Source organism: Astyanax mexicanus, chromosome 9 (genome assembly GCF_023375975.1).
Source record: "Astyanax mexicanus isolate ESR-SI-001 chromosome 9, AstMex3_surface, whole genome shotgun sequence".
In the NCBI taxonomy this organism is placed as follows: domain Eukaryota; kingdom Metazoa; phylum Chordata; class Actinopteri; order Characiformes; family Acestrorhamphidae; genus Astyanax; species Astyanax mexicanus.
Genome location: NC_064416.1, coordinates 25844475 through 25870438, shown reverse-complemented (window position 1 = coordinate 25870438; position 25964 = coordinate 25844475). Strand labels below are relative to the sequence as shown.

Sequence of the window (25964 nt, the reverse complement as noted above, 5' to 3'; positions counted from 1 at the left end):
GAAAACATGTGACAAGCCTTTACTTATCCCACAGCAGGGAAATTAGCAAGCTGGACTGGCCTGACAAAAAATAATAGGTTTATCTACAATAACTGTATGAATTTGGGATCAGGAACATGATCATATATCCGATGGACACTGCTCCTCTCCCACAGCTTCACATGCATGTGTGTGCAGTGGGTTTGTGGTTTGGATAGAGATTAACCTAGACTGAAAGCAGGGGAAGTTTTTCGAGAGTATACTGTTCTTAGAATAACTCGTTCTGCAGACAGTAAAACTCTTCCCTCTTCAGACTTTTATTATTACACATTTCTTTCATTTCAGATTTCTTTCACCATATGCAGATGATACAAACATGTAATAATAACTTAAACAAACCACAACAACTGCTAAGCAACAGCTGATTAACCATCTGAGATGCAACAGCAACCACCTGGAACACCATAACAACTTCCCAGCAACCAATATGCAATTTCACAGCAACCACTTCTGCCCAAAAGTAATGAATACTTCATAACTTGATTCCAGTGAAATTCAGAAGAACTCCTACAATAATTTATATGGCACTATATATCACAGAAAATATATATATTGCATTTTTAATTTTAACCATTATCGTTTAGCCTTAGGTTAGTTGTCAAGTGTAAATTTGGCCTATTATATACAAAAAAAAAAAAACAGCAAATTTTAAAACAACTATTCTTGCCCAACTCTAAAAAAGGTAATAGATATACAATAAAAAAACATTAGTACTAAAAGTTGAATACTCATAAAAACAAGCACTCACTAAAGATTTATCACAGCATTAGGTGATCATATATGTAGTTAATTTAACTGTCATGGACTGATTCATTTCCACCAACAGCAGAAAACTAGTTGACCTAAAATGAACACTTGAAACTGGTGGGTTAAAACTGACAAATACTTGTAGAGCAGGGAAAGCAAAGACTGTGTTGGAATGCAAGTTTCATAGTAATAAATCAGCTACTCACAGTGGACAAACATGTCTGATGTAATTCTGTGTCTCCATAAAACCATTAAAACTGAGGCTTATTTATGCTGTCAGATCGTCACAGTCAAATTAAAACCTTTTATCTCAGAACAGTAACCATATAAAAATGCAGTGAAGTTGAATTTATAGTTAAGTATATAAGCACATTAACAATGACACGCTTTTGCCACTGTACACCACCTCGATGGATGTGAAATTGTAAGTGCAGTTTTTCAGCATTCAATTAAGGCATTTTACTTAATTTTGGATACATATCTTTTACACTTTGTGAAGCTTAATAGAGATGCAATATGGTACAAACATTGTATCATAATATTTACAGAAACCTTACATAAGTACATAAAAATGCTATATAAATATTACAATTATCTAAATACAGGTATATCTACTCAAATTTTGCTGCACTTCAACCGATTAAACAGGACTTACACTTTCTGTAATGAACTGTGCGGTTTGTCCGAGTGTTTAAGCACAATATTCTTAGAGATGTGTATAATTTATCACAATAAAAATGAAACACAGACATCACATGTACATCTTACTGCAGCTGCAGCAGTGTCTTCCTCAAACACACTAGAGCAGGACACTGAACCAACTACACACTTCATTATCTGCACTGCACTGCATGCGCCCCAACGCATGAGGGTTAATGCGTCCACAGTTAGCTGCAGTGCTGCACTCTCATATGCTTGTCATACTTCATAGCCATCTTGGTCTCCTCTGAGGAGCCCTGTAATTCCAGCAGTTTCCTGTTTATCCAGGAGCTGGAACTGATACAAGCAGGCTGGAGTTTTGCTTCAGTAGTTGCTTCAGAAGGCACCACTGCACAGTAGGGGTGGGCAATAGAGCCCTACAATACTATCACAATATTTCAGGGTATTTTTGGCAAAGAGAAAAATAATAATAATAATAACAACTTTAAGAATAAACTACTGCAACAAAACACAAAATAAAGTTTTATAACTTGTTTTTAAAAATGACAATATTATTGTGTATAATACATTTTGGCACACCCCTACTGCTACAAACATTACGTAAAGCCAAAGTCATGAAAAAAGAGAGTGGGAGAGAAAAGCCTGAACACCACCTACTGTTCCAATATACTGTGTAACCATTACTCATTAACAGTAATAATACGATGCTACATATGCGCTCCACAAATTACAGTGGATGGGAGGTGTGCGAGTGTGTTTGTGTGCATGTCTTTAATTAGCTTTTTAGAAAGGAAGAAACACACAGCACAGTAAGCCATCAACGGCCTAAGGCCCTTTATGACTTTTCAGAGTTAAAAACTAGTCTGGGAAACAGGAAACACTAAGGACCAGTAGACAGGTGTGTGTGTGACAGTAGCAGAGTTATCCTCCCCCATGTAGCCCCAAACATTCACAAACTGTTTAACCAATACTATGTCTCTGTGGGAGTCAAAGCCTAGTAATGTTTATTCAAACATCTTGACTGAAACCTGATAGATGCTGTAAACAAGCCAGCTCTCAGGAAGACCAAACAACCACAATGGAATGAGGAATCAACATGCTAATCTCTGAAGCTCTCTGAAGCTCCAACAGTAATGCCTACATTAAACGTGTGGTCTTAGAAGTTAAGAATGTGGTTGCACAATACACATTATTTCGTAAAGATGCACAGAAACCACTTTTTTCCTTCTGTTGTCGATGCCACATCTTCAAGTGTCTGCCTATACTGAGAATCAACACCTATACCAACTGACCGTAACCATCTGATTTAACTATAACAAAGAAGCCTAAATCCTAATATTTCTTACAATATATTAAACAATGTCACAATGTATAGTATTATTGTCATTTGCAATACATTATCACAATTCAATAATTTTATTGAAACAAAGGTGTTCCCTAAGACTTGTCTTTCAATTTGACTTCCTAAATCACTGCTTTATGGTATCTCCGGTGCTCTCTTTTGCCTTTCTGATTGGCTCAAATACTGACAGATAAAGTCCTGTCATCTGTGCAATTTAATTACTTGTTGCTTAAGTTTTCTGTGTGTATCTTACATTTTTTTCAGAATTATGTTCACCAATCTCTGCTTAGAGGCTACATGTGCATTCTCTGAACAAATCCATGCACCAAAGCCAAAGCCAAAACCAAAACCAAAACATGGTCTGACATTCATGCTGTGAAACACACACTACTGAATCAAAAGCTCGTCTGAAAAATGGCTCTCACAAGACTCTCTGATGCATAGTGAATGCCATTGTGGTGACACTAATATTTTAGTCATCATTTGGTGACTGCTCTTCCTGCCTAGCATCTTAGAACTGCCATCAACATAGCCGTAATCATATATTTGACTAAACTTCATTCTACATGTTTTCATGGATGGAAAGAAATCTTATTACAAAGCTTATTTTTTATTTTGAATTAAAGCTTTTGCTACCGCTGCTGGTAGGGTGACATACCTTTTGGGGAAGATAACACTTTTCACGAAGATATGATAAAAAGGCTTCATGATAAAAGGGAAAATATGCACAGGAATGATACGGGAGGAATGAGAACAGAGCAGAACAGAACAAAAAAGAAATTAACTACTTGCTAAGATTCTGTTCAAAAAGACTGCATGTTAAAAAAGTGGGTTATACAAGAGACATGTAATTCACCTGGTACATAACATGTGCATTTTTTATGTTTTGTTTGTCGGACAAGAAGTCTTGGAGGGCACAAACTGGGTCTTCACCCACGCTGAGAAACAACAAGATCAGACACATCCTGCAGGCATGGAGGGGCTGCCACAGAGCAGTACACAGCAAAATCAAGAGTTATGAAACTACAATACATGTCCAAAAGTTGGTAGAGTGCCTGACAAAACAGCCTTTCAGAAAAACCTTACACAAGATAATAGACAACTGCTGTGAGTTTCTGATTGCATTTAGGCAAAAAAATAAATAGAAAAATCAGTTATATTGAAGTAAAGCTGATCTACTGTATAACTAAATCATTTAACATAGTCCAATGTACCATGGTAATGCCAAATATGATGTATTCTCAGAACACAAGGGACATGAGGATTGAGGAACGTTAAGTGTCTGCATATCTTAGGAAATTGTATGTTCCATCCATCTGGTACCCACCATTAGACCTTGCTCAAACTCTGAAAATCACATCACTTTGCCATGAGCAGACTAGCCAGTTTTTAAGCGCACTCACATGCTAACACCCTAAAATTATACAGGTGTGGGCAGTCCCAAGACTTAGTCTAACACTTTCTGATCAAGTTACACACTGCTATCCCATAATTTTGGCATCTCAGTGAATAAGTACAAATACCTTAAATTAAATTAAAGTGCTACAGATGAAATATCCTAACCAGCAAAATCAGTAACAGCACACATATCCATTCATTCCAGACAGCCACAATCAATGAGACGGATGGCCAATCACCTGACCTTCATCAGAAAGTTCTCTCATGTCCAAGCTCATCAAACAGGCGGCCTACACAAGCAAAACAAGCATGTGACTGACAGGCCACTACATCTGCACCCAAGAAACTAAATACCTCCTTGTGTACAGATGGTGAAAAGCTGAAGGCTGCACACTAGGTCGTCTTTCCCCTCATATCCCTTTCATAATTGTTTTTTCTTGATCAAACTATTAGTCAAATTATGCCCCTTGATCACGGCTGGGCCACGCACAAAGGCCAGATTGTGCGGTCTGTGATGCAGCCCACAGGGCAGAGGTTTCTAAAGGCGTTTTCCCACACTCTGCTCTGCTCAGACCGAGGGTACAGCTGGGACAGGGGCGTAGGGCGAGGCAAGACATTAGACAAGACATCAGGCCGCCATGTCCTCGTCACTTTAGCACACTCTCATCCAGTGCAGAACCAGAGCACTGCTGGCTGCCTGAGCTTTGGATATAAAGCAAAACTTCTGGCTTCTGGCTGTCTGGGCTTTGGATACGGAGCAAAGACATTTCTGCATGTCTCTGGTTTCCCTCAGTGAACACAGCTAGGCAGAGTCTGTTTACCACATGGAATTGCTTGTCTAGCTGCCTTTCCACCAGTAAAGCCCCAATGTGGTACTTCTTTATGTAACATAGCAAAGATTAAACACTTGGTTTAAATTGGTTGAACTCCAAAAAAACTTTCAATGCACTTAATTTCTTAGTTGTTACAGGTTATGCTAATCTAGCTGATGAATTGTGTTTCTAGGAAGGTAACTCGACGAAGGGAAGTGCATACTTGATAGTAAAGAGCTTGAGATGTAGTGGATGATTTGTGTATGGGTAAAGAGAAGTTTCTGTGTAACCTTAACAGTTACGTGTAGGAACTTGCCATCTTCCTTGTACCATGGAAGTGCTGCTGATTGAATCATACATGGCCACAGCATCCTAATTGTTATATGCAGGATTGTCTAATGTTTGTGTAAGATTAGGCCTACATTTTTGCAATAGACAATGTTAGCATTTTAAGACCATTAAATACCATAACTATTTTATACCCTTTTGAAGACAAAATTTTAATTAATCTTAGTTCAGGAAACATATACTTTATTCTTCACCTACTGCAGTCCACACTGTGTGTGCAGTCACAGTTTTTTAAGCATTAGTCATTGCGTGACTGGCTAAATACTGTTCACTGTTATACATGTGGACAAACATACTAATAAGCACAACAGACATACAACAATTATCAAATAATTGAAGTCATGCCAATTTACTGTACAATAAGCCAAAAATGTAATTATCATGACACTTATTAACCATACGCAGACCTGGGAAGATACTATACCTAATAATTAGGTTGTTTTGGTCATATATTATCTAATTACACTTATCGATGTTACACAGACTTGAAATTATTGCAAATCAGCAATGGCCTAATAACAACAACCTATTTATTGAGTACAGGATCTTCTCATGTTTGTGTAGAATTGATAAATTTTGAAGATCAGATCATAAACAGCCACAGCAACCTTAACTGTTAGGGGTAAGATATTTGTGTGTGTGTGTTTGTGTGTATATTATTGGTAACTGATGCTGAGAAGATAATGGACAGTCACAGCAAACTTAACTGTCTGGTGTAGGATCATGTCATTTTCTATGTAGTTGTAAACTTGAGTGTGTGGGAGAGTATAGGGCTAAAAATAGGAATGAGCACCATGTGTAGCCCAAGGTATAAAGTGCAGGATTTTGTTATCATCCTGTATTATTTCATTCAAATGTTAGACCTATGATAACATAGCTAACTAACAGCCTGGAATCACCCATGAATTATGCAGCTAAGTATGTAAAACGGTTCCCACGAGCAGAAATAAGTGTGAGAGCCTGCATTCCCTAGCATGGGTGAGGGAAAAGGCAACAGAGGGATTAGACTGTGGGGGATTAGCGCCATAGAGAATGAGAAACTCGGGAGCCTGTAGAGATGAGGTGACGTGGGCTTGAGAAAAGGGCTTGAAAACAAACCCCAAAATCTAGTGGAAACAGTCGCCCATTGCTGTGGCTGTGTGTCCTGATTATCATGAAAGAAAAACACTGAGAGCTCTCAGAGATTTTCAGGGAGTCTGCTCAGGTCCAGCTCTGAGCTAGCTTTCTGGACACTGCTGACTTTGCCAACTATGCAATACTCGTTTGAAACTAAGACGAAATGCTGGCCAGGTCCTCTCCACAGCCTGGTCCACAGCCTGGTTTACTGTCATTAATACCCGTGGATAGCCGACATTTCTGTCACATCCATTACAAATAGCAAACAGAGCTTTCTTTGTCATCAAAACCGAGCCTTGCTTGTCTCAGAGAAAGAGAGAGAGAGCAAGAGAGAGAGAAAGAGAGAGAAGCAGCACCATCTTCCTCTGTCCTCTGCTCTCCATGACAGAGCCATAAGACATGAGAGCACCCTTGCAAAAGAAAACAAACTCTTAAAACAAACAAACTCACAAAACAAACAAACAAAAAGATAAACAAACCAAGCTGAGCTGCAACACACATTTAGTTAGTTAGCTGACTGGTTGGCTAATAAAGTATCCAAGTAAGTTAACTAAACTAGCTAACGTGGCTAACTACATCCCTGGTCCTGGAGTCATAATAATAAAAATAATAGTAATAGCCTAGTTGCCTAGCAACCACAACTTCTAACTAGCTAGCTAGCTAGTAAGCTAAATAACTAACTAGTTAGCAAGCTAAGCTAGCTAATTAACTAGTTAACTAGCTGCACAAGTCATCCCTTTTCTTAATGGAGTTATAAGCTAGAGTGTAGTTATCCATATACACTGTGATTTATCCAATAACACTACTAACTATACAAGGCGTTCGATTATTTAAGCTAACTAGGTTAAATAGCTTAATTTACACTCAAACAGAGCCCATATGTGCAAGACCCACACACTATTTACTAACTAGCAACTTAACCTAGTAAGCTATCTATCTATCTATATCTGCCAGGATTTAACGATACATGTTGTAGCTTATAATTAAAATCAAATAGTAAGTAAGCTTACATGTTTGTTTCCATTGGTGTGAGGTTAATTCCGAGTCAACCCGAGTCTTTAAATCCGTGTGGAGAAAAGAAAAATCAGACGAGCAGCACAGCCAACGGTTTCCTCTTTATAAAAATCCCACAGTCAGTTTTTCCTCCACAGTCACTTTCCCTTCTGCAGGAGAGCAGGCTGTGAACTCGTCCCCGTCGATTCCTCTGTCTCTCTCTCTCTCTTACTCTCTCTCAGTCTTTCAGGAGGGGTGTGGACAAACCAGCGCACACGAAAAGATGTCCATCGCCACCGCGTCCACTCCTCTCCGCCGGCGAGCCGAGGGAAGGTGGGGGTCAGGCTCGCGGAGCAGCGAGCGGGTGGGTGTGTGTGGGGGTCTAAAGAGAGAGAGAGAGAGCACGAGCAGAACGAACGCTGCAGGAGATCAACCTCAACCTCCTTCACGATCCTCGGTCTACTAACGAAACCCGCAACACGACTGATACTGTTCCTCCTTCAGCACATTCAGCACATGGCTGGATCTCTCCTCTGTGGAGATCATGCAAACACTCTCTCACACACAGTCACACACAAGAGATCTCTGACTCGGTTCCTCAGAACGAAGCGTTCCTGAGAATCGATTCACTTCAATAAGCTGGAGCAGTCGATGCACAAATGTGACTGAATCACTTAAAAGTGCATATGGAAGCCAATTTCCGCCACTTCAAGACAATCATAATGATCAGATTGTAAGTAATCTCGTAATTATGATTTCATAAATATGACTAAAGCCCTATTTGGACAGGATTAGTTTCTCAGGGGGACATCTGTGAAAAAAAAAAATTACACACTTCTACTCCTTGATAAAATTCTTGCATCTGGACAGCAATTGAAAAACAGGAGGAGCAGTGAGTTTTTTGGCTTTTTTGGTCACATGACATCATGTTCAGTAGCTCCTCTACTTCCATTTGCTTTTGTGTTTATGTGGATCTCCGTGAAAATGTGTGCCCAAAGTGTAATTACAGTGCATGACAGTGGACAAATAGCTATTTTATTAAACACAAGGTGACAAAATTTAGGGATGTGCATTCGGATGGGAATAAAATTATAGGAGGACCTCCCATAAAAGAGAAAATTACCCCAGGACCCCCTGAGAAACCTATCCGGATAGGGTATTAGTGGGGTTTTTTTCAAGTGGTGGATATGGGCTTCCATAGAATAAGCTAAATCCACAAAGTTTACATCCATATTTGAATGTTTTGATTAAAAAAAACATAAATAATACTGTAAGATATACTGTGCAGGTTTTAATCTGCTTTAAAGCTTCTCTTTGTTCGCTTTTTCTTTCTGCTGTGTGCATTCAAACTCTCAATTACTCTCAATTTTATTTGCAGCAGATGAAAAGCCTTGTGAATCAACCGAACACTGTGGTCGATTCAAGCTCTGGAAAATTAATCGATTCACTTAGACAGAGAGTTCGAACGAGTCGGTTCGTTCCCCTCACGCGCACGGCAGTGCACGGCGGCGCTTGTAGAGGGGGAGGGGAGAATAGGAGGGGACATTCGGACACGTATCGACCCTTTCTCCAGTGAAACCTGGGGGCAGTACCCTGAAAGGAGTTATCAAGCCTCACCAAAACAAACCCTTCCCTTTTTTAGAGTGCAAACTACACACTAAGACATTTTCCTGTAATGCTGTAATGACCATTAGTATAGTAGTTAAAAAAAGCAATGTTCCTCAACAAAAGATTGTAATAGATTTCTCCAGTTTTTAATATCCTTAAACAATTCAAGGAATCACCATTTCACAATACCTGATAGAACCATATGGGCAAGATATAACTTTATCAAGTCTTTGTAAAGCAAAATTTAAGTTGGGTTACTTGGGTTATCCTGGATTCACAGTGTTGGAGATAAAATAAAAGTACAAGAAAACAAAGTAACACAGCATTTTAAAATTACTTTTATTTTCATTTTCTTTAAATTAAATATTCTCTATTGGTTGATTTTAAAATATGTGCACATAAAATACTGGGATCAGTACTGGGACTGGAAACCACTCATTTAAAACAGTATACTTGCATGGCAAAGAGCCAGTGGAACAAGTGGACTGGACTTGGCCTGCATGGCAGCTTGCAAACCAGGCTAAAAATAGTAGAAATTTAAGAACAGTGAGAGTATATATGGTTAAGGCAAACTTGTAGGTGAAGAGAATGTGCAAGCAAAGTCATAATATCTGAATTTCAATTACTTCCTGCCAAAGGTCCACCACCACCATGACAACAGCATGCAAAACAACAATACATTACATATTTCTGTGGAACCTCTGCACAGGGCAGCGCTGGCAGTGCTGACTACATACATGGCTGATTTTAACCGCCATTAACAAACTGTCAACAAACTTCACTTTATTTAAACAGAACAGACAGAAAGCAGGTTGACATTAACTTCTTCTGCACAGAAAGAGGAACGGAGAGCCAGTCTTGCTGACAGACTCATTAGAGCCAGGGCAAACTTCCTCACAGACACATGCTTACACACTAACATTAACAGAAGTAAGTGCTCTGTCTGAGTTAGTAAACCTGAGAGAGAGAGAGAGAGAGAGAGAGAGAGAGGCAGGTAGTTGTGTCTGGAAAAGATTTGTAAATGTTTACAGCTGAGGTCTGATTAGACACTGGGTCTTGCCACAAGACGGCGTAAATTTGCCTTTCCCACTGCTCTAGAAAATGATCTTTAGGGGTCACTTCTGGGTAGTGTACCTCTTGATGAGAGATTGTTATCTGCTAGAAAATGCCTCCACAATGCGCTCGAAGATTTTTCCCCAGCTGAGAGAATTTGAGAGTGATGCACGGACCCATTACATAAAACCCCCAGAAGTAATATAAGAGAATCTCGCAGCTCAGCTATATGTGCAGGACAACTCATGGCCGTTTTTCAGAAGGATGATGCTTACCCACACACAGCAAAGGATTTCCAGGAATGTCTCTACCATATTGAATTACGTTCTTGGCCTAACCAGATGCTGCAATTTTTGCCAATTGAGCTTTTATGAGACCAGCCTATGAGTGTGCAGGATCTACAGGCCCAACTACAATATCTGTGAGGAAATGTGCTGCCGGATGCCATATGGAACCTGTATCTCCATGCCCAACCCTATCTCATCTTTTATCCATGCTAAGGGTAGACCAACAGGGACTAAACCCTCTTTTCAATCCTACATTTACCCCAATAATACATTTAGCCTTTTGCTCATATATTGGAATCACTCCATATATCATTATTACATTATTTGTTATGTATCTTTGCTAAATTTCCCCATTTTGTTTATGCAATTGGTAAGGCAAATGTCAAATGGTACATTTTTAAAACAATTACCAGGTTCCACCTTTTTAAAGATCTAATGTATCAACTTTGGTTGAATATTCACTGCACCCCTGAACACATGTGCCTTTACACTCCCACTCTGGTTCATTCATGCCTTCTAAGAAAAACCTCAAATACCCCATCTCACAAGCCCTGGTCAGCTGTTACTGCGGCAACCTTGCTCCCTGAGAGGGCTGCATGATGTCATTTGTTTGGAGGGTCAGTGTGGTGGACTGGCTGCGTGTGTAAGATAGTGCAACCCTGCTGAGCACTGGGATCAATAGAAACCCACCACCCCCCCAGCACTCTCATCACCCCCTCCATACTCACCCTATTCACAGCCAGCCAGCCATTATTCTCCTGTCTGAATTATCCCGCTGGCTTCTGTCACAGGAACGCGCCTCCACCTCCCTATCACCCGCAGCGGGGCAGCTCTAACCAGCTCCTCACAGCAGTGGAATAATAGAAGTGGTCATCCTGAGAACATTTACACATGCATACCTAACTAAGCATGCATCAATATGCATAAACATTCATAAAAATGTCTATTCGTCATCCACCAGACATAGAACTGACACTGGTCTATAAATACATACAGTGACCGTATAAGGTTCAGGATGAAGAACTTCAAGCTCACTCAAATGACTATTGGATCATGATAATAATCCCAACAGTATGTGTTTTGCCTCTAAAAATGATACAAAACATTTAATAACTAGACAAACACAAATACAATAGTCAGAATGAGTTGTTTTTAAAGTTTTGTTAAGTTGGTTTGAAGAGCACAGATAGAACATCAAATTTGGTTGCTGATTTGTCTGTATTATGGTCAGCCAGATTCCAACTGATAACAGAATCACCTTTGTTGTATATATGGACACTTGTGTGGAGTATAGGGCAGTATAGGGAGTACCCTATTAGGTTGTATAGAGTATATATGGAAGTATATGTGAGAAAATTGGAATATAGAGAGTCTAAGGCAATTTAGAGAGTACAGGCTAGTATAGTGTAGTTTAGGCATATAGCATAGTATAGGGTAATATGAGCAGTATAGGGTAACATACGGTACGTGTGTCAAGTTTTTGACCCTGTAAATAGAGGAATCGTACATGGTTCCTCTTAAGAGCATCAGATACGTAAGTTAAGTGTTTTTAATATCAACAGCGATGTTCATATTACAAATATCCAAAGCGGCACCACTTACACTGCATGACGTCCACTGAAACTCTTGCACATGTCAGATGGTTTGAATGCTCCCGGCCCACCTGCTGAGAGGTCTTGCAATAAAAAGGATGTCACCTGCAGAGTGATGGACCATGAATGAAAGTTTCGGTGGAAAGTGGGTGTGGCAGAGGAGGGGTAGACACTGGGAGTGAGAGTGAAACTTCAGTGTGGGGGTGGGGAGGCCATTCAAAATATCTTATCTGTGATACATACAGCTCTGGAAAAAATTAAGAGACCAATTCAGTTTCAAAATCAGTTACTCTATTTATTTATAGGTAAAGGTTTTAGTAAAATAAACATTGTTTTATTCTATAAACTATGGATAACATTCTCCCCCCCCCCCCCAAAAAAAAAAGTAATTTAGAGCATTTATTTGCAGAAAATGAGAAATAGCAATTACATATGTTTTAAGGTATTTTTTTTTTAACTTTTGTTAAATTGCATAAAAACTCTGACCTGTCACAGCAAATACTGCACCCTTTTACAACATCAGTTCTGCAAAGGCCAACATGGAAGTGACTATTAAAACAGAAAAAACAGCCAGTGCAGCCATAATGTTTGGGCAGCAGAATCTGTGGCTGAGAGACCCAGCCTCTGCAGTTTTCCTCTCCGCTGCACCTCCATGCTCAGTGACCTCTGACCCCAGCGTGTCTGACCTGCATCCCCAAAGTCCCTCAGGGCATGTCCAGAGGTTAAGAGACGGGGAAGGCTTTCATCAGCACTTCATGTTTTTCTAGAGGTCTCTTTCGTGTTCCTTCTCCCTCCCGCTCCCCCCAGCTCTCTCCCCAGGGCTTTGTAGAGTTTTCATTGCACAACTTTCCAGCCTACCCTCAGATTTTGTCCTTATATGCTCCATCATGACCCGTTACTCCACAGGGAACACTTCCATATCTTATCTAGTAGGGCTGAGCAAAAGGAAGACATAAATATAGGCCTTGATTCGAGGGGGGATGCATGAGAAGGCTATCACTCAGTCAAAAACTCCATCCCCCTTGTATAAAAGATATGACCCAAGATTAGAGATGGGTCAATCAGTGCAGACCACAAAGGCTAAACCCCTACAATTTTTATGACATCACTTCCTGGCACACAGTAAATCTTGGGATATGTTGATTGGTAAAGGAAGGATCCATCCGTTGGATTTTTCCTTATTATGGAAAAGAAGGAAGACATTTATTGGCCACACACGAATGAGTCTTCCAAATGAAACAGTCTTGTGACACAACTGTGACACAATGGGTTTTGTTGTCTTGCTAAAGGACGCAGACCCTATATCTAAGACACATCTATAGTAGCTACCTTCCGAAGACTCCGTTGCAGCCAAGGTAGCCTGCAGTTCTCAGATGCCACATCATAGAAGGCTGTTATAACCTGAAGGACCTTTCTTATACAACTAAGAAATTTTCAATACACATACAATTTTCTGTGCACATACAACAAAAAGGAAAAAAAAACGGCTCATAGAAAACTGAGGGGAAAAAAAATTAAGGCTCCGGAGCAGAGAAAAGAAAAAGAAAAGGAAAAGAAAATGTATGAGTTTTGCACTTTAATGTGATCATGTGATGTCACTATAAAGTCTCAACTGGGAACAATGCTAACCAGAATTATCTGAGAATTTACCATAAAACGAACAAACAATTACTCTACCAAATCATTGACAAACCACTTGGTAAACTTAAAAGTATTTACCTAACTGTTTTTGTAAATGTTTTGAAATAGTGAAAAATATTGTTCTCTACAAACCAATCAAGTTGTTTAGCTCATTTATTTATATTATTATTATTCAAGTCATAACTACGTATTTTAAAAACGAAAGACTAAAAAGTTGAGATTCACCAGCAACTGTGAAATGGAACAAAAAAAAATCAACCACTGCTTCAGTATATTTTTAAACATTCTATGCCCCTCCTTTTCTCTCACCTGCTATCCTTGGCACAGACCCTGCCCAAGGCTGGCATATGTGAGTGGGTGAGCGGTTGTGGGTGGGTAAGTTTTAAACAAAAAATAGTGCATAGATGCAGCGATCAAGGCTTGTTTCCATGCCGCAGCAAATGTTCTCTAAACAAATTACATAACCTAACCAAGGAAAGCTAAGGAAGTGGGAGAACTCCCAAAGTAACTGGGAACTGAGAAACAGACATAGAAAAAAAGAGAAAGGGAGATGGAAGGGGAGGAGAAAAAGAAAGCAAGAAAGAGAGCACACTCATTATGTAAGGCTTCAGTGTTTGTATGTGCTTTTGCTTTTTGGTAGTGTGCCAGCCCCCAGAAGGGCTGCCCCATTTGCCCACCATAATATGGAGATACACGCGAACAGCCATGCTCACTTACCCACACACACGCGTCACATACCACCTGTTAGCTCCATCTGTTTCACTTGCATTTCACAACACACATGCATGAAAAACCAGTCTGACTCAGACACAACCACACATGCCCAAATCATATCACACAACCAGACTTTTATTGTTGAGGGGAAAAAAATCTCATATGGGACGCATGTGATAAAATCTTACCCTGGGGACAAGTGGGCTGTGTATTTGGGTCAGCCAATTCCAGAGCGCTCATTTCCGGCCTAGAAGAGACTCTCAGCCCATGTGCATGCAGCGGGGTAGAGGAGCAAGACTTAAGGATCTTTTTTGAAAATTTTATTGAGAATTTGCTTTAGAGTATAAAGTGGATATCACAATAAAAAAGAGACAAAAAATGAAAAGAACCTTCTCTCAGCTACACCAAACTATTATCAGAAGAATGAGTTATGTTCTACAAATGCAATCCAAATAAGTCAAATACCATTGCAAAATACACTTATTGACAAAAAATAAACACAGCAAAACGTAACCAGCATGCTGCTACGTGAAGTCTCAAACAGATGTAAATGATTACAGGTGTTGTTTTGGAAACTGGGTCTTGCAACAAAAGGATGTAACGTGATTCATTCACTACTCAACAAAAAATAAATTAGAGGCTATTAGAGAGGTAGAATTTTGGGTAGTGTACCTCTTGGTGAAAGATAGTCAACTGCTACGCATTCCTCTCTTATGCACTTGAAGACATTTGACGGGGAACATTGGACTGATAAAAACGATCAGGCTCGAAAAGTGCAAAAGGCATGTACTAATTCTCTTAATTGATCATGGGTGTGTTTTAGGCATAACATGCAAGAAAAGAATCCGTGTGTCACTTGCCATTTTGTTTAGGAGCCAGGTGTGCTGATTTGGCGCATTGCTATTTTAGGGGTGTAGCTACCTGGATGTGTGTCCATGTGTGCAGAGGCGGTCTTTGCATAGAGGCATTGCTAGGCAACTGCCTTGGGCCCCTTTCACTGCAGCCCACTGTAGGGGCCCCTTGACTAGCTGCAAACTTCCCATAGGCCTACAGCTGGTAATTGGGGCCCTTTGGACAGTAATTCACACATAGTGTGTTCAGAAATGGTGATTCTTGTATGTTTAAAATGGAAACAAAGACAACACAATAAATTACAAAGAAATACAGTTCAGTCCACACCCCCTCTCTTTCGCGTTAAAATGGAATATTCTATTCATGCCATGTGGCCATGCCATGAACCGCAATGTGAGGAATTAAGGTGAAATTAAGTGTACAAGTGGGTTGTGAGCCAAGCCATGAAGCGCCACTTGCTACAAAAAGAAAAAAAGAAGGAAGAGGCTAAACTAAAAACAGATGCTCTTCCAAAACTGATAAGCTTTTTTTTATCAATAAAATACTCGAAATATTTTAAATGAATAAAAAGTAATTAATATAAAATAAAAACTCATTCAAAACACAATCAAAAGCTATATAATAGTGCACAGAATAATATCAGTTTCAGTTAGTTTCAGTTTCAAATAATTGAAACAGCTCCCCAAAACCTCAAACTATCCTTTATATTTGACAATATTTTATTACTTTACAGGTCCTTACTCATCTTAATTTTAGTTGTTATATTATTTTTAGCCTCATGCTGAATTTAGCTCCGTGCTGCGGGAGGGAGGGAGGGAGGGGGAGAGAGAGAGCGCAGCGCATTTTGCCTGATTTCTCTTGATTAAATATCAATAAACATGTGAATTTAATACCATTTAATACCATATATTTTAATTCACTTGATAGGACCTTATTTATTAAAACGTTTTTTTTTTTATCGCAATGCCGCGCGCGCTTTCCTTTTGACTGACGCGCGCGTTCCTTGTGACATCGCTAAACTGTTTGATCCAGTTATTATATTTTATTATATTAATACCATTTTAAAGTTTTTCGTTTCTATGTTTTGAAATTCGTTAGATTATATTTTTGTCCACATTTTGGGTTTATTTTCGTTTGTTATTTTTCTAATAATAATAGAATTTTCATAATTTATTTTCAAAGTACCGTGCCCAACACTGGCTGACAATGAGCCAGTTTCCTGGCACAACCAGCATGAATGACATGAAATGTTTAAAATTAATACAGACATGTAGAAAAACCAAGACGAAGACAAGCTGTAACCTAGATATAAATAATAATATAATAATAATAATAGAATAATAATAGAATAATAATAAATAATAGAATAATATGCCAATTAGGCATATTTAGCAGTAGGGTATTTTTTCATCCCTGACTCATATACCTGATTTGATCTTTTTCTGCACGATCCCTGCTAAAGTTTTAGGTGAAGGAGACCTAAAGAAGGTCAGTGCATGTTTCTGGAAAAACAAAACAGTGGGCGTGGCATCGCGATGGTTACCATGCATGGCAATGTTGGGTCCTAAATGAGGATGGACGATGATATCATCCATCGGCACAACCCTATTTCTTGCATATTAATGTTGATGGGCCCCCTAGCTAAATTCGCCTTGAGCCCCCAAATTGCTAAGTCCGCCACTGCATGTGTGCGTAACAAGCAGAGGTATACACACGTTGGATATGCGTCTGTGACAATTCAGGCATTCCAAGATAGCAATAAATATGTGACACACCTGTGTTTTTTTGTTGCCAAGATAGCAATATGCCAGAAATTTTCCTTAACACTCCTCATTTCAAGACCACCATGCCCATTGGTGTAGATATATTCACAAGCACCCTTGCTATTTAAATGACAAAGATGGAATGCATAAATAGACGATGGGGTGTAAGATTGTAATAAGCATCATGATGACCCTTGGGCAGGCTAAGGCTAACTATAGGCTAACTATAGCCTAAGGTCTATAATTTGACTCGGGTTACACACCATTATGAGCTATTTTAATGTAGAAAAATTCTACATCATGCTGCTTTATGTCCATAAAGTCTTTAAGGAGTGAAAGGTCCTAGATACTGGGCAGGTGTTTTGATTTTGTTACAGTGATCTAGTGTCAGTAGTTCTTCACACAATATTTTATGTATGCTCTGCCGTGCTTGCAGCTTTTTTCCACAAACATATTCTCATTCAAAATGCATAACTGCTTTATGAGTACTGAGTAAAATAAGAGTAGTGATCTGTCACTTTACATAAAGCACAGAAGAGAGCTGCAGGCCCCATCCTCAATTCTTGCCGCTCCCACGGGGAGCTCGATAGCAGACCCCAAACCACTCTGTTTATATACCCCTCCCTAACTCAACCCCGAGAAACCAAGGCCCAGGGGAGCAGATCCTTGAACCCTTGGCCTGACTAATCCACCCCCCTCTAAACCAGCCTGAATTCCTCTGCTCCTAACAATTACTGGAGGGTGGGGTTCCCTTCGCCCGGGACAATCAGTAGATTAGTCCCTGTCCCCGGGGCGCGCTCGCAGCGGGGAGACAGGAAGTGTGCATGATGGCATCTCGTCTGAGCTCGACTCGCATGGAGGCAGTGGGCACATAACCGCCCTGAAGAGAACACACCAGCACAACAGGGTGTGTATCAATCAGCATGTGTGTTTGAATTAGTACACTAGTACACTGGCCTTTAAAGTGTTTAGGGACACCCAGTTGATTTTAAGTTAATGTTTAATTCAAGCCCCGGAAATATTTCAAGGTCCCATGCTCTGGAAACCCAAACAAGCCTTGTGTAGTATGTAAACTTTGTTAAAGTTTCAAAACCTACCATACACTCCTCAACCCATGTATACTGTTGTATATAAATTGATAATAGTGTTCAGAGTGATCAGGGGATGGCTTGTGAACACCCAAACCTGTAGTTGTTATCTTATGAGACCAGGTAAACCCCGTTTTTAAGTTTGAATAAGGTCTGATATTGGGAACATTCAATTTCTGCAGTTGTGCACTAGGAATATATCACAGAAGGCATTACCATCCACAGTGGACAGAGCAGTGAACGGTAATGATTGTGACCAGCGGCATGTAGCTAGAACAACTCTGGCATAATCACATCCACATTCAATGAGGGAGGCTGCCCACACACATCCTGAATCCCTGTTAAGAAACACTGCCAATAGAATAGGACTATCTAAAGCAGGTAAACATGAATTAATCAATTAGTATTATGTCTAATGTCAAGTGTGGGTTTAAGAGGTATAAGTCACCCAGTGTGCTCCATACAATAGTTTTGGGATATTCTGGGAGTTGGGGGTGGGTGGAGGTGGGGTGGTGATAATTCTAGATTCTGACGTAAGTATTGTACACAATAATGCTCCAAAAATCCCTGGACAGTATGCCTGGACAGTATGCACAATTAATCCAACTAAAAGCAGGATAAAACAATGATTGTGTAGTTGTCCCACTTCTTTTATCCATAGAATGTATATCAGGTCTCAGCATAAAGGAGTGTAGCTAAAGTATATTAGCAAATAAGTTTTAAAGGAGAAATCCAGTGTAAATCGGATTTGGGGTCTAGTGAAACATGATAATGAGTACAAACTTTTGTCAAATATCCCAATTCAGTTTGCCCCAAGCAATCAGAACAGTGTTTTAGCTCCCAACAGACCTCCAGTGCTATCAATAGGGATATACTACTTATTTCTCTATAATATTCATGCCACTGAATTAATTTTGCAATCTGTTCCCCTATCTTTCTTATGTGTTTTGCTCATCAGTTTCTGTGCACTTTCAAAGTTTACAGTGCCTCTTTTTTAATGTATGTGCCCTTAGAATTCTATCAATGAAGCGTAGAGCTACTTTGAGTCTTGTTAGTCTGAAAATAGACTTTTTTTTGTATGGAGCCTGGAAAATGTTGGAGGTAAACAGCAGTTTGCTATTTGACAAAAGTTCATACTCGTTATCATGTTTTACATCACCCCAAGTACATTTCACACCAGATTCTCCTTTAAAGGAACAGCTACAGAAAAAAAAACTTAATTTATACTGATAAAAAAAAGAGGTTGGAAAGTGATCAAGTAGAATTTATTTAGGATTTTGTAGAAAGATAAAATACACTTTAAGTATATGGATACATAAAGTGCATGACATCAAATGGGGCTAAGAATGTTCCTGAGTTGCATTTAAACTAGCTAAAAACATTGGGGGTCTGAAAGCTTGACAGACAGTGTACGCACGTTCTGTGTATTTTCAGTATGTACTCTTCCTCAGCAAGGTTCCTTTCATACAGTCATTGTGCTTCACAGTCAGAGCTGAAAGTGTACGTGGGCTCTTCTTCAGCAAAGCAGGACCCTGCTGACCCTGGGCCTGCACTGAGGGTCAGTACCATCACTGCAGTATAAAAATAAGAGACTGACCTGATCCAGGACCTGTAATTACAGTCCAACAAAGGGTCTTAGCACTCCTATTGAAAGAAGTGAAGGACCAGTGAATGTCTGCTAGGCTGAGAGTGGGGAGGGAATGAAGGAGGGGAAGCAGCGCGAGGGGGAGGCAGGAGTGAAAGAGGAGTGTGAGAGAAAGCCGAGAGAAAAGGCTGGATTGGGGATGCACAGGCACGGCACTAACGCAGCCCGCAATGAGATCACGCTCATTGTTACTTTGGGCTTTGGGCTGACCCCCTTCAGCCACATTCATTCAGGGTGAGAGAGAGAGGGTGGGAGAGAGCGTGAGGAAAGGAAAAAACACCAAGCTAAAATAGAAAATTCAGAACCTCCCCCCCAAAACTCGTCCTCCAGGCACAAACAAGGCACAGTTTACATGCTATTGCTGGTTGCGCGAACAGATAAGATGGAACTTGCCCTTCCTCTCAGAACTCTCAGAAGCTCCTTCCCAAAATCATTCTGCTCAGCATATGACCCTCCTCCCGGCCTGAGAATAGCCCTGTATAACGAAGTCCAACCCAGCAGTCAACAGTAAACAAGGAAGGCAACACACAAAGAGAGTATTGCTTGGTTTATTTCCATGCGCTGGTTTCCTGGAATAGAGGCACAGCTCTGTGTTTCCTGCTGCCCTCTGAGCCTTATTAAGCTCGTTTATCACCTCTCGGGGAAGCTCCTCGGCCCATGTTAGGAAGGAAGCTGTCTCAGACGGGTATAAGTGTGTTCCGTCTCATTTTTATAGCTATAGAACCTCAGCGCAGGGTGAGGTATTCGTCTTCTTCTGGTGCTTGTCTGTGGATGAAAACAGCTTATATAAAAAGAGAGCATTACTGTTTCGCAAAACTTGACGAGGCAAATCCAGACACTTTAATCACTAATACAGCAGCAAACAACTTATTTCTATATAATGATGTCATAGACTAAAGGCTAAGCAGAGTATAAAGTCACATGTCCTCTGTGTTGTGCTGTTTCTGTTCTTCGTGATCAGAGCCAGTCAGGCTGTGTGTGCATGTTAGTCCCACCACATGGAAACGTAGATCTTGCCCCAGAAGCAACAGTGACCCCAGTGACCGCCCACCCACTTGCACTGTGCATGCAAGATGGCAGAGTGCAGGACGATACGTTCAGGTAAAAGGAGCTGTTCCTTCACAAAAAATACAATCTTCTATGTATCATCATCTAACAATATAGGGAAACTGCTTGAAAGTTTGGAGCAGGATAGCTGCACTGTTAACGGACACACTAGCCAGGCTGATTCAGTTGGAGCAGCCAAAGAAACTTATGGTGGAACCTTTTTTCACAACCTCCTCCATCATTTTGTGCTTTTGTCTCTAAACTGCCTTCTAGAGGATATAATACTTAACATCCATGCTAACATATTTTATATTTTTTATGTTTTGGAGATTTTGAGATTTTTGTTTACAATAATTAATTGTCTGCCCGATAAAAAAGTGTGTGAGTTATTCAGAGGCATCTGCATCATCACAGAAATGTTAAAAAAAACTATCACAGATTTTTTAAAACATATTTTCTTCATGTAACAAACTTTGAGTCTTAAATCTGTGTGTGAGATCAAGATATTGAAATCTACTGTCTATAGAAAATACAATGAGGCAATATTGCTGTTGTAAAATGAGCTTCAGATTTAAGCTGTTTTTAGGGTCTGTTTTGGGGGTTTGCTGTTTCTTTTACAAATCTGAAAAAGTTGGCTGGGCTGGTGTGTTTTGTACAGTTTAAGATCTGTTTCTGGTTCTCTCACAGATGGAGAGAAAAATCATAATACTTTTTTTATCTTAATTAATTTTGTCAAAAATGTCAAGAGTCAACAGTAATGACTGTAACTGGAAGCAACTGTCCTGAATTGCCTGTGCAAACAGACAAGAGAAATCACAAATAGCTACACTCCTCTATGCACATGTAGAAATCACATTTGCATTAAAAATGCAGAAGAACCTTTTCTTAAACAATGTGTTTTTTACTTTTTAAGATTTCTTACATTGTTAATTGAATGTTGAAGCTATTACAGGTGTACAGGAACAAACATGGAGCAATTTTGTAAACAAAATATGTTGGCTGCTTTTTCTTCACACTGTGAAGCGCCAGCTCATCTCAAAATACACATTTTAGTTGGGTTTAGGTCAGAGGATTATGAAGGAGAAACTCTTTTTTGTTTACTACATAATTCCATATGTGTCTATATTGTTTTCATGTCTTTAATATTTAAAAGAATTAAATAATAAATAAAAAAAACATTGAATAAGAAGGTGTGTCCAAACTTTAGACTGGTACTTTATAGCCCACAGTATAGTGCAATGTTTTTTTATCCTCCATGGGACATGGCAAATGTCATGAGATAAAACTAGTTTCTGTCTCATGATATTCGGCATGTCAGTGTAATAATGCTACATTAGTCGTGATTAGTGTTTAGATTTAGGTTATTTGTGGTAATTGATTTTAGCTGGTCTCCAGACTAATATATTCCATATTATAAAGGACAAATCTCTAAACGAGAGAAACAAAAAACAAACAAGAGGAAGAAACAGAGAAATAAAGACAAACAGAGAGTAATAAAGCAAGCGTGAGAGATACTGGAAGAGACAGAAAGAAAGAGAGCGTGCAGGAGAGAGATAGAGAGAGGTTTCTGTGCATCACATGAATCACATGAATGTTATCTCTCCTGTTGCACAACACAATTCCTCATGCTCTTCCGCAAAGTCTCTGTTACTGCCTTACTGATGTAGTCCTGATTTATACTGTGCTTTTATCCTGCCACCCACTAACAAACACTTTGTGATAGACACATACACACACAGTGTTTTTTTACCAACATCTTGTTGAATTGTTTACAGATCTGCTCTTACAATAATGGGTTCCACTGTCCTCGTAAACTGTACAAACCTCAAGTTAGAAATCATAGGTCATGTTCAGAATAATCTGTAAAACTGTGAAATATGTTCTCCAGATCAGTTGGAAATAAGGCTCAATCTGCTAACTGTGTTCCATTAATAAAACTGCAGACTCACACAACAGCAACAGTGAGCCAGCACTGCCCTCCAGTGGAGCCTTTCAGAAGAATGCCATGTCTGAGGGTCGGTCTGCTTCTGAGGACATCACTTCAGTAAAAGCATCCACAAACTCCATAGAGGAGACCACCCATCCACATCTGACACTGTTCACTGAGGCTTAAATGTGAATAGAGCCAGTGTTCACAATGATGATACAAACACACACACACCTACATATTATATACACATCCTTAGCCCCACATGCCTACATGTACAAAACACACACATGCCTACAAGTATTCACACACAAACACACACACCTCTCAGTGAAACCCATAAAAGCCCATAAAATCCCTCTACATACATACCTTCAAACACCTCGCCTCACCTTGTATGTTTTACAGCCATGTTTTTACACACATGGACAAAATTCTTGGCACCCTCTTATTAAAGAAAGAAAGACCCACAATGGTCGCTAAAATAATTAGGATCTGACACAAACGTAATAAAAATTACTAATACTTAATTAATAAAAATCAGACATTGCTCTTAGAAACTGGACAAAAATGATGGTACCCCTAGAAAGAAATGATAGAAAATAACTTGAGAACAGGTATGTATTTAGCTGGAATTAGCATCACGTGTCTTCAGACTTGGATTCACTCAGTCTGCCCATTTAAAGAGCGATTTAAAGTATTTAAAAGTAATCATTGTGCTGTTTGGTGTCTTGGTGTGTATCATGCTGAACATGCAGCACAGAAAGCTAAGAAAGAACATTTTAGACAAATATGTTAAAGTTATACATAATAACATAATTAAGAAGAAGATGGATGATCACAAGCCATCAAACCGAGATGAACTGCTTGCATTTTGCACCAGGCGTGGCATAAAGTTATCCAAAAGCAGTGTGCAAGACTGTTGGAGGAGAACATGCCAAGATGCATGAAGACTGTCATTAAAAACAGGGTTATTCCACCAAATATTGATTTCTGAACTCTTAAAACTTTAAGAATATGAACTTGTTTTCTTTGCATTATTTGAGCTCTGAAAGCTCTTAATTTTTTTTAATATTCTAGCAATTTCTCATTTTCTGCAAATAAATTATTTAAATCACAATCATTTTATTTGGAATTTGGGAAAAATGTGTGTAGTTCATAGAATAAAACACCAATGTTCTTTTACTCAAACATAAACCTATAAATAACAAAATCAGAGAATCTGATTCAGGTCTCTTAATTTTTCCAGAGCTGTATTATTCAGAAGTTATTGGTCTACAGGAGTGTAACTAGCCTCACTGGACGTGGCCACAGGAGCAAAAGTGATAAATTGAACCGCATTGAATTGCACATCTTGGCACAGGGTGTTTGAATCTGAGCAGGGTACAGTCAAATCTCAAGACTATCAGAAAGCTTCTCGAACAGGATAATGACCCAAAACACAGCTAAAACCACACAAGGATGGCTAAAAGCAAAGCATTGGACTATTGGACTAAAGTGGCCTTTTATTAGCACTGATCTATAGTCAGTCTAATAAATATCTGTGAAAGGAGTTGAAACATTAAGTCTGGAGAAGGCACTCTTCAAACCTGAGACAGCTGGAGCAGTTTGCTTATAAGAAGTGGGCCAAAATACCTTACAGAAACTTTTGATTGCAGTGGTTGTCTCAAAAGGTTGTGCAACAAAATATTAATTTAAGGCTACTATCAATTATTCATGCATGAACATACAACTATCTCCGTTACACTGTATTGTATTCATTCAGAACATCTAATGAGCTCTTCTCTTATATGATGCTTGACTGTGTGAGCTGTTTTACATTGCTGTTCTCTGCACACAGGGAGGTGAGAGGAGGACAGCAGCACACAGACGTAGCCCTCAGAGACAGACAGATGAGCAGACAGCTGGCTGTTACTGAGCAGAGTCCAGCAGCCCCTTTACTTTATAACCCGGAGTGCAGTGAATTAATAAAGAGATGTTCCATTTCCCAGACACACACACACACACATGCACTTGTGCATTAGGAAGAAAAAGCTGTCCCCAGAACAGAAGACTCAACTAATAACAAAAACAGCAGCCCCATTTACATTTTGGGCTGAAACTGAATAAAATTAAATATTTTGCCAAATAGCAAGTATTACAGAACTACAATTGAAATATTTATTGGTGTGTGTGTCTTAAAAACCTCTGTTAGAGAAAACACAGCTAAAATACAGCTCTGGAAACAATTAAAAGACCACTTTAAAAAGACCAGTTATTATTCATAGGTATGTAAAATAAACAATGTTGTTTTATTCTATAAACTATTAATTTAACAGCATTTCTTCCAAATTCCAAATACAAATATAGTCATTTAGAGCATTTATTGACAGAAAATGAGATGTAATGAAAAGTGCTTACAGACCTCAAATAATTCAAAGAAAATAGACAGTGGCTGACTTCACTTGTGTCGGAGGAGGCATGCGCTAGTCTTTACCCTCCTAGAGATAGAGGGAGTTCTAATGAGTGTGTTGAGTAATTGGCCGTGTAAATTAGGAAAACAGTCTGATCATTTTTTTTAATAAATAAAAAATAAATAAATAATTTATAAACAAAAATACTAATGTGTGCAGTACCCAGAAAGAGTATTCAGAAAACTGTATTTGGAGGAATAACCTGGATTTGTATTATGTATCACCTTTTTTGGACTGCATACTGAGAGTTCCCATGAACAGCTACCAAGTTCAAACATCTCAAATCCAAAACAAACAATCTGAACACCAAATATTTTATCATCTTAATTCCAGATACAGGATTTGAGGAGGAGAAAGTCAAGGGTGGAGTTTTTTAGTATCCATATTTTTATCTTTTTGCTGCAAATACGTGCACTGACATCAGTTCTCATATGACAAAACGCCATGTTTTAGGAGAGACTCATCACAGAATCCTTTTATTGGTAAATCATGAAATTCCTAATACCATGTTGCAGATCTGTTGTGTAGCGCAAACCACAACCACAGATTACAGAACAACAAAGTGGTGTAGTGTGAAGGGTACAATGACCTGGTAACTCATGCAGAAAGTATTGCAGTGTGTGCATTATTTATTATGCAATAATGTGGGAACAGAGCACACTTGGCTATGACACTGCTGATCAGTTCTCGGTAGAATTACATTTTAGGGACTATTGCTGTAATTTCTAAACTGTTAATGTAGTACCTTTGGTAAACATCTCCACTGATTGAGGCAAAAGCACAAAATAAGCGTTACTGTCCAAATACTTATGGACCAGACCCTAAATCAGTTAAAACTG

At 39.2% G+C, this 25964-nt stretch overlaps 1 protein-coding gene across 2 annotated transcripts in view; it reads right to left on the bottom strand.

Annotated features, from left to right (window-relative positions):
• ripor1 (RHO family interacting cell polarization regulator 1) overlaps nt 1-25964 on the bottom strand; it is a 96413-nt gene that overhangs the window by 60941 nt on the left and 9508 nt on the right. Inside the window, exon 1 of one of the 2 annotated variants that reach the window (XM_022679713.2) lies at nt 7473-8014. The exons of the other annotated variant lie outside the window; for it this stretch is intronic. The gene's annotated coding sequence lies outside the window, so the exon portion shown is untranslated. Of the gene's footprint in view, nt 1-7472; nt 8015-25964 lie in introns of those variants that run through there. 2 annotated transcript variants of the gene reach the window in all.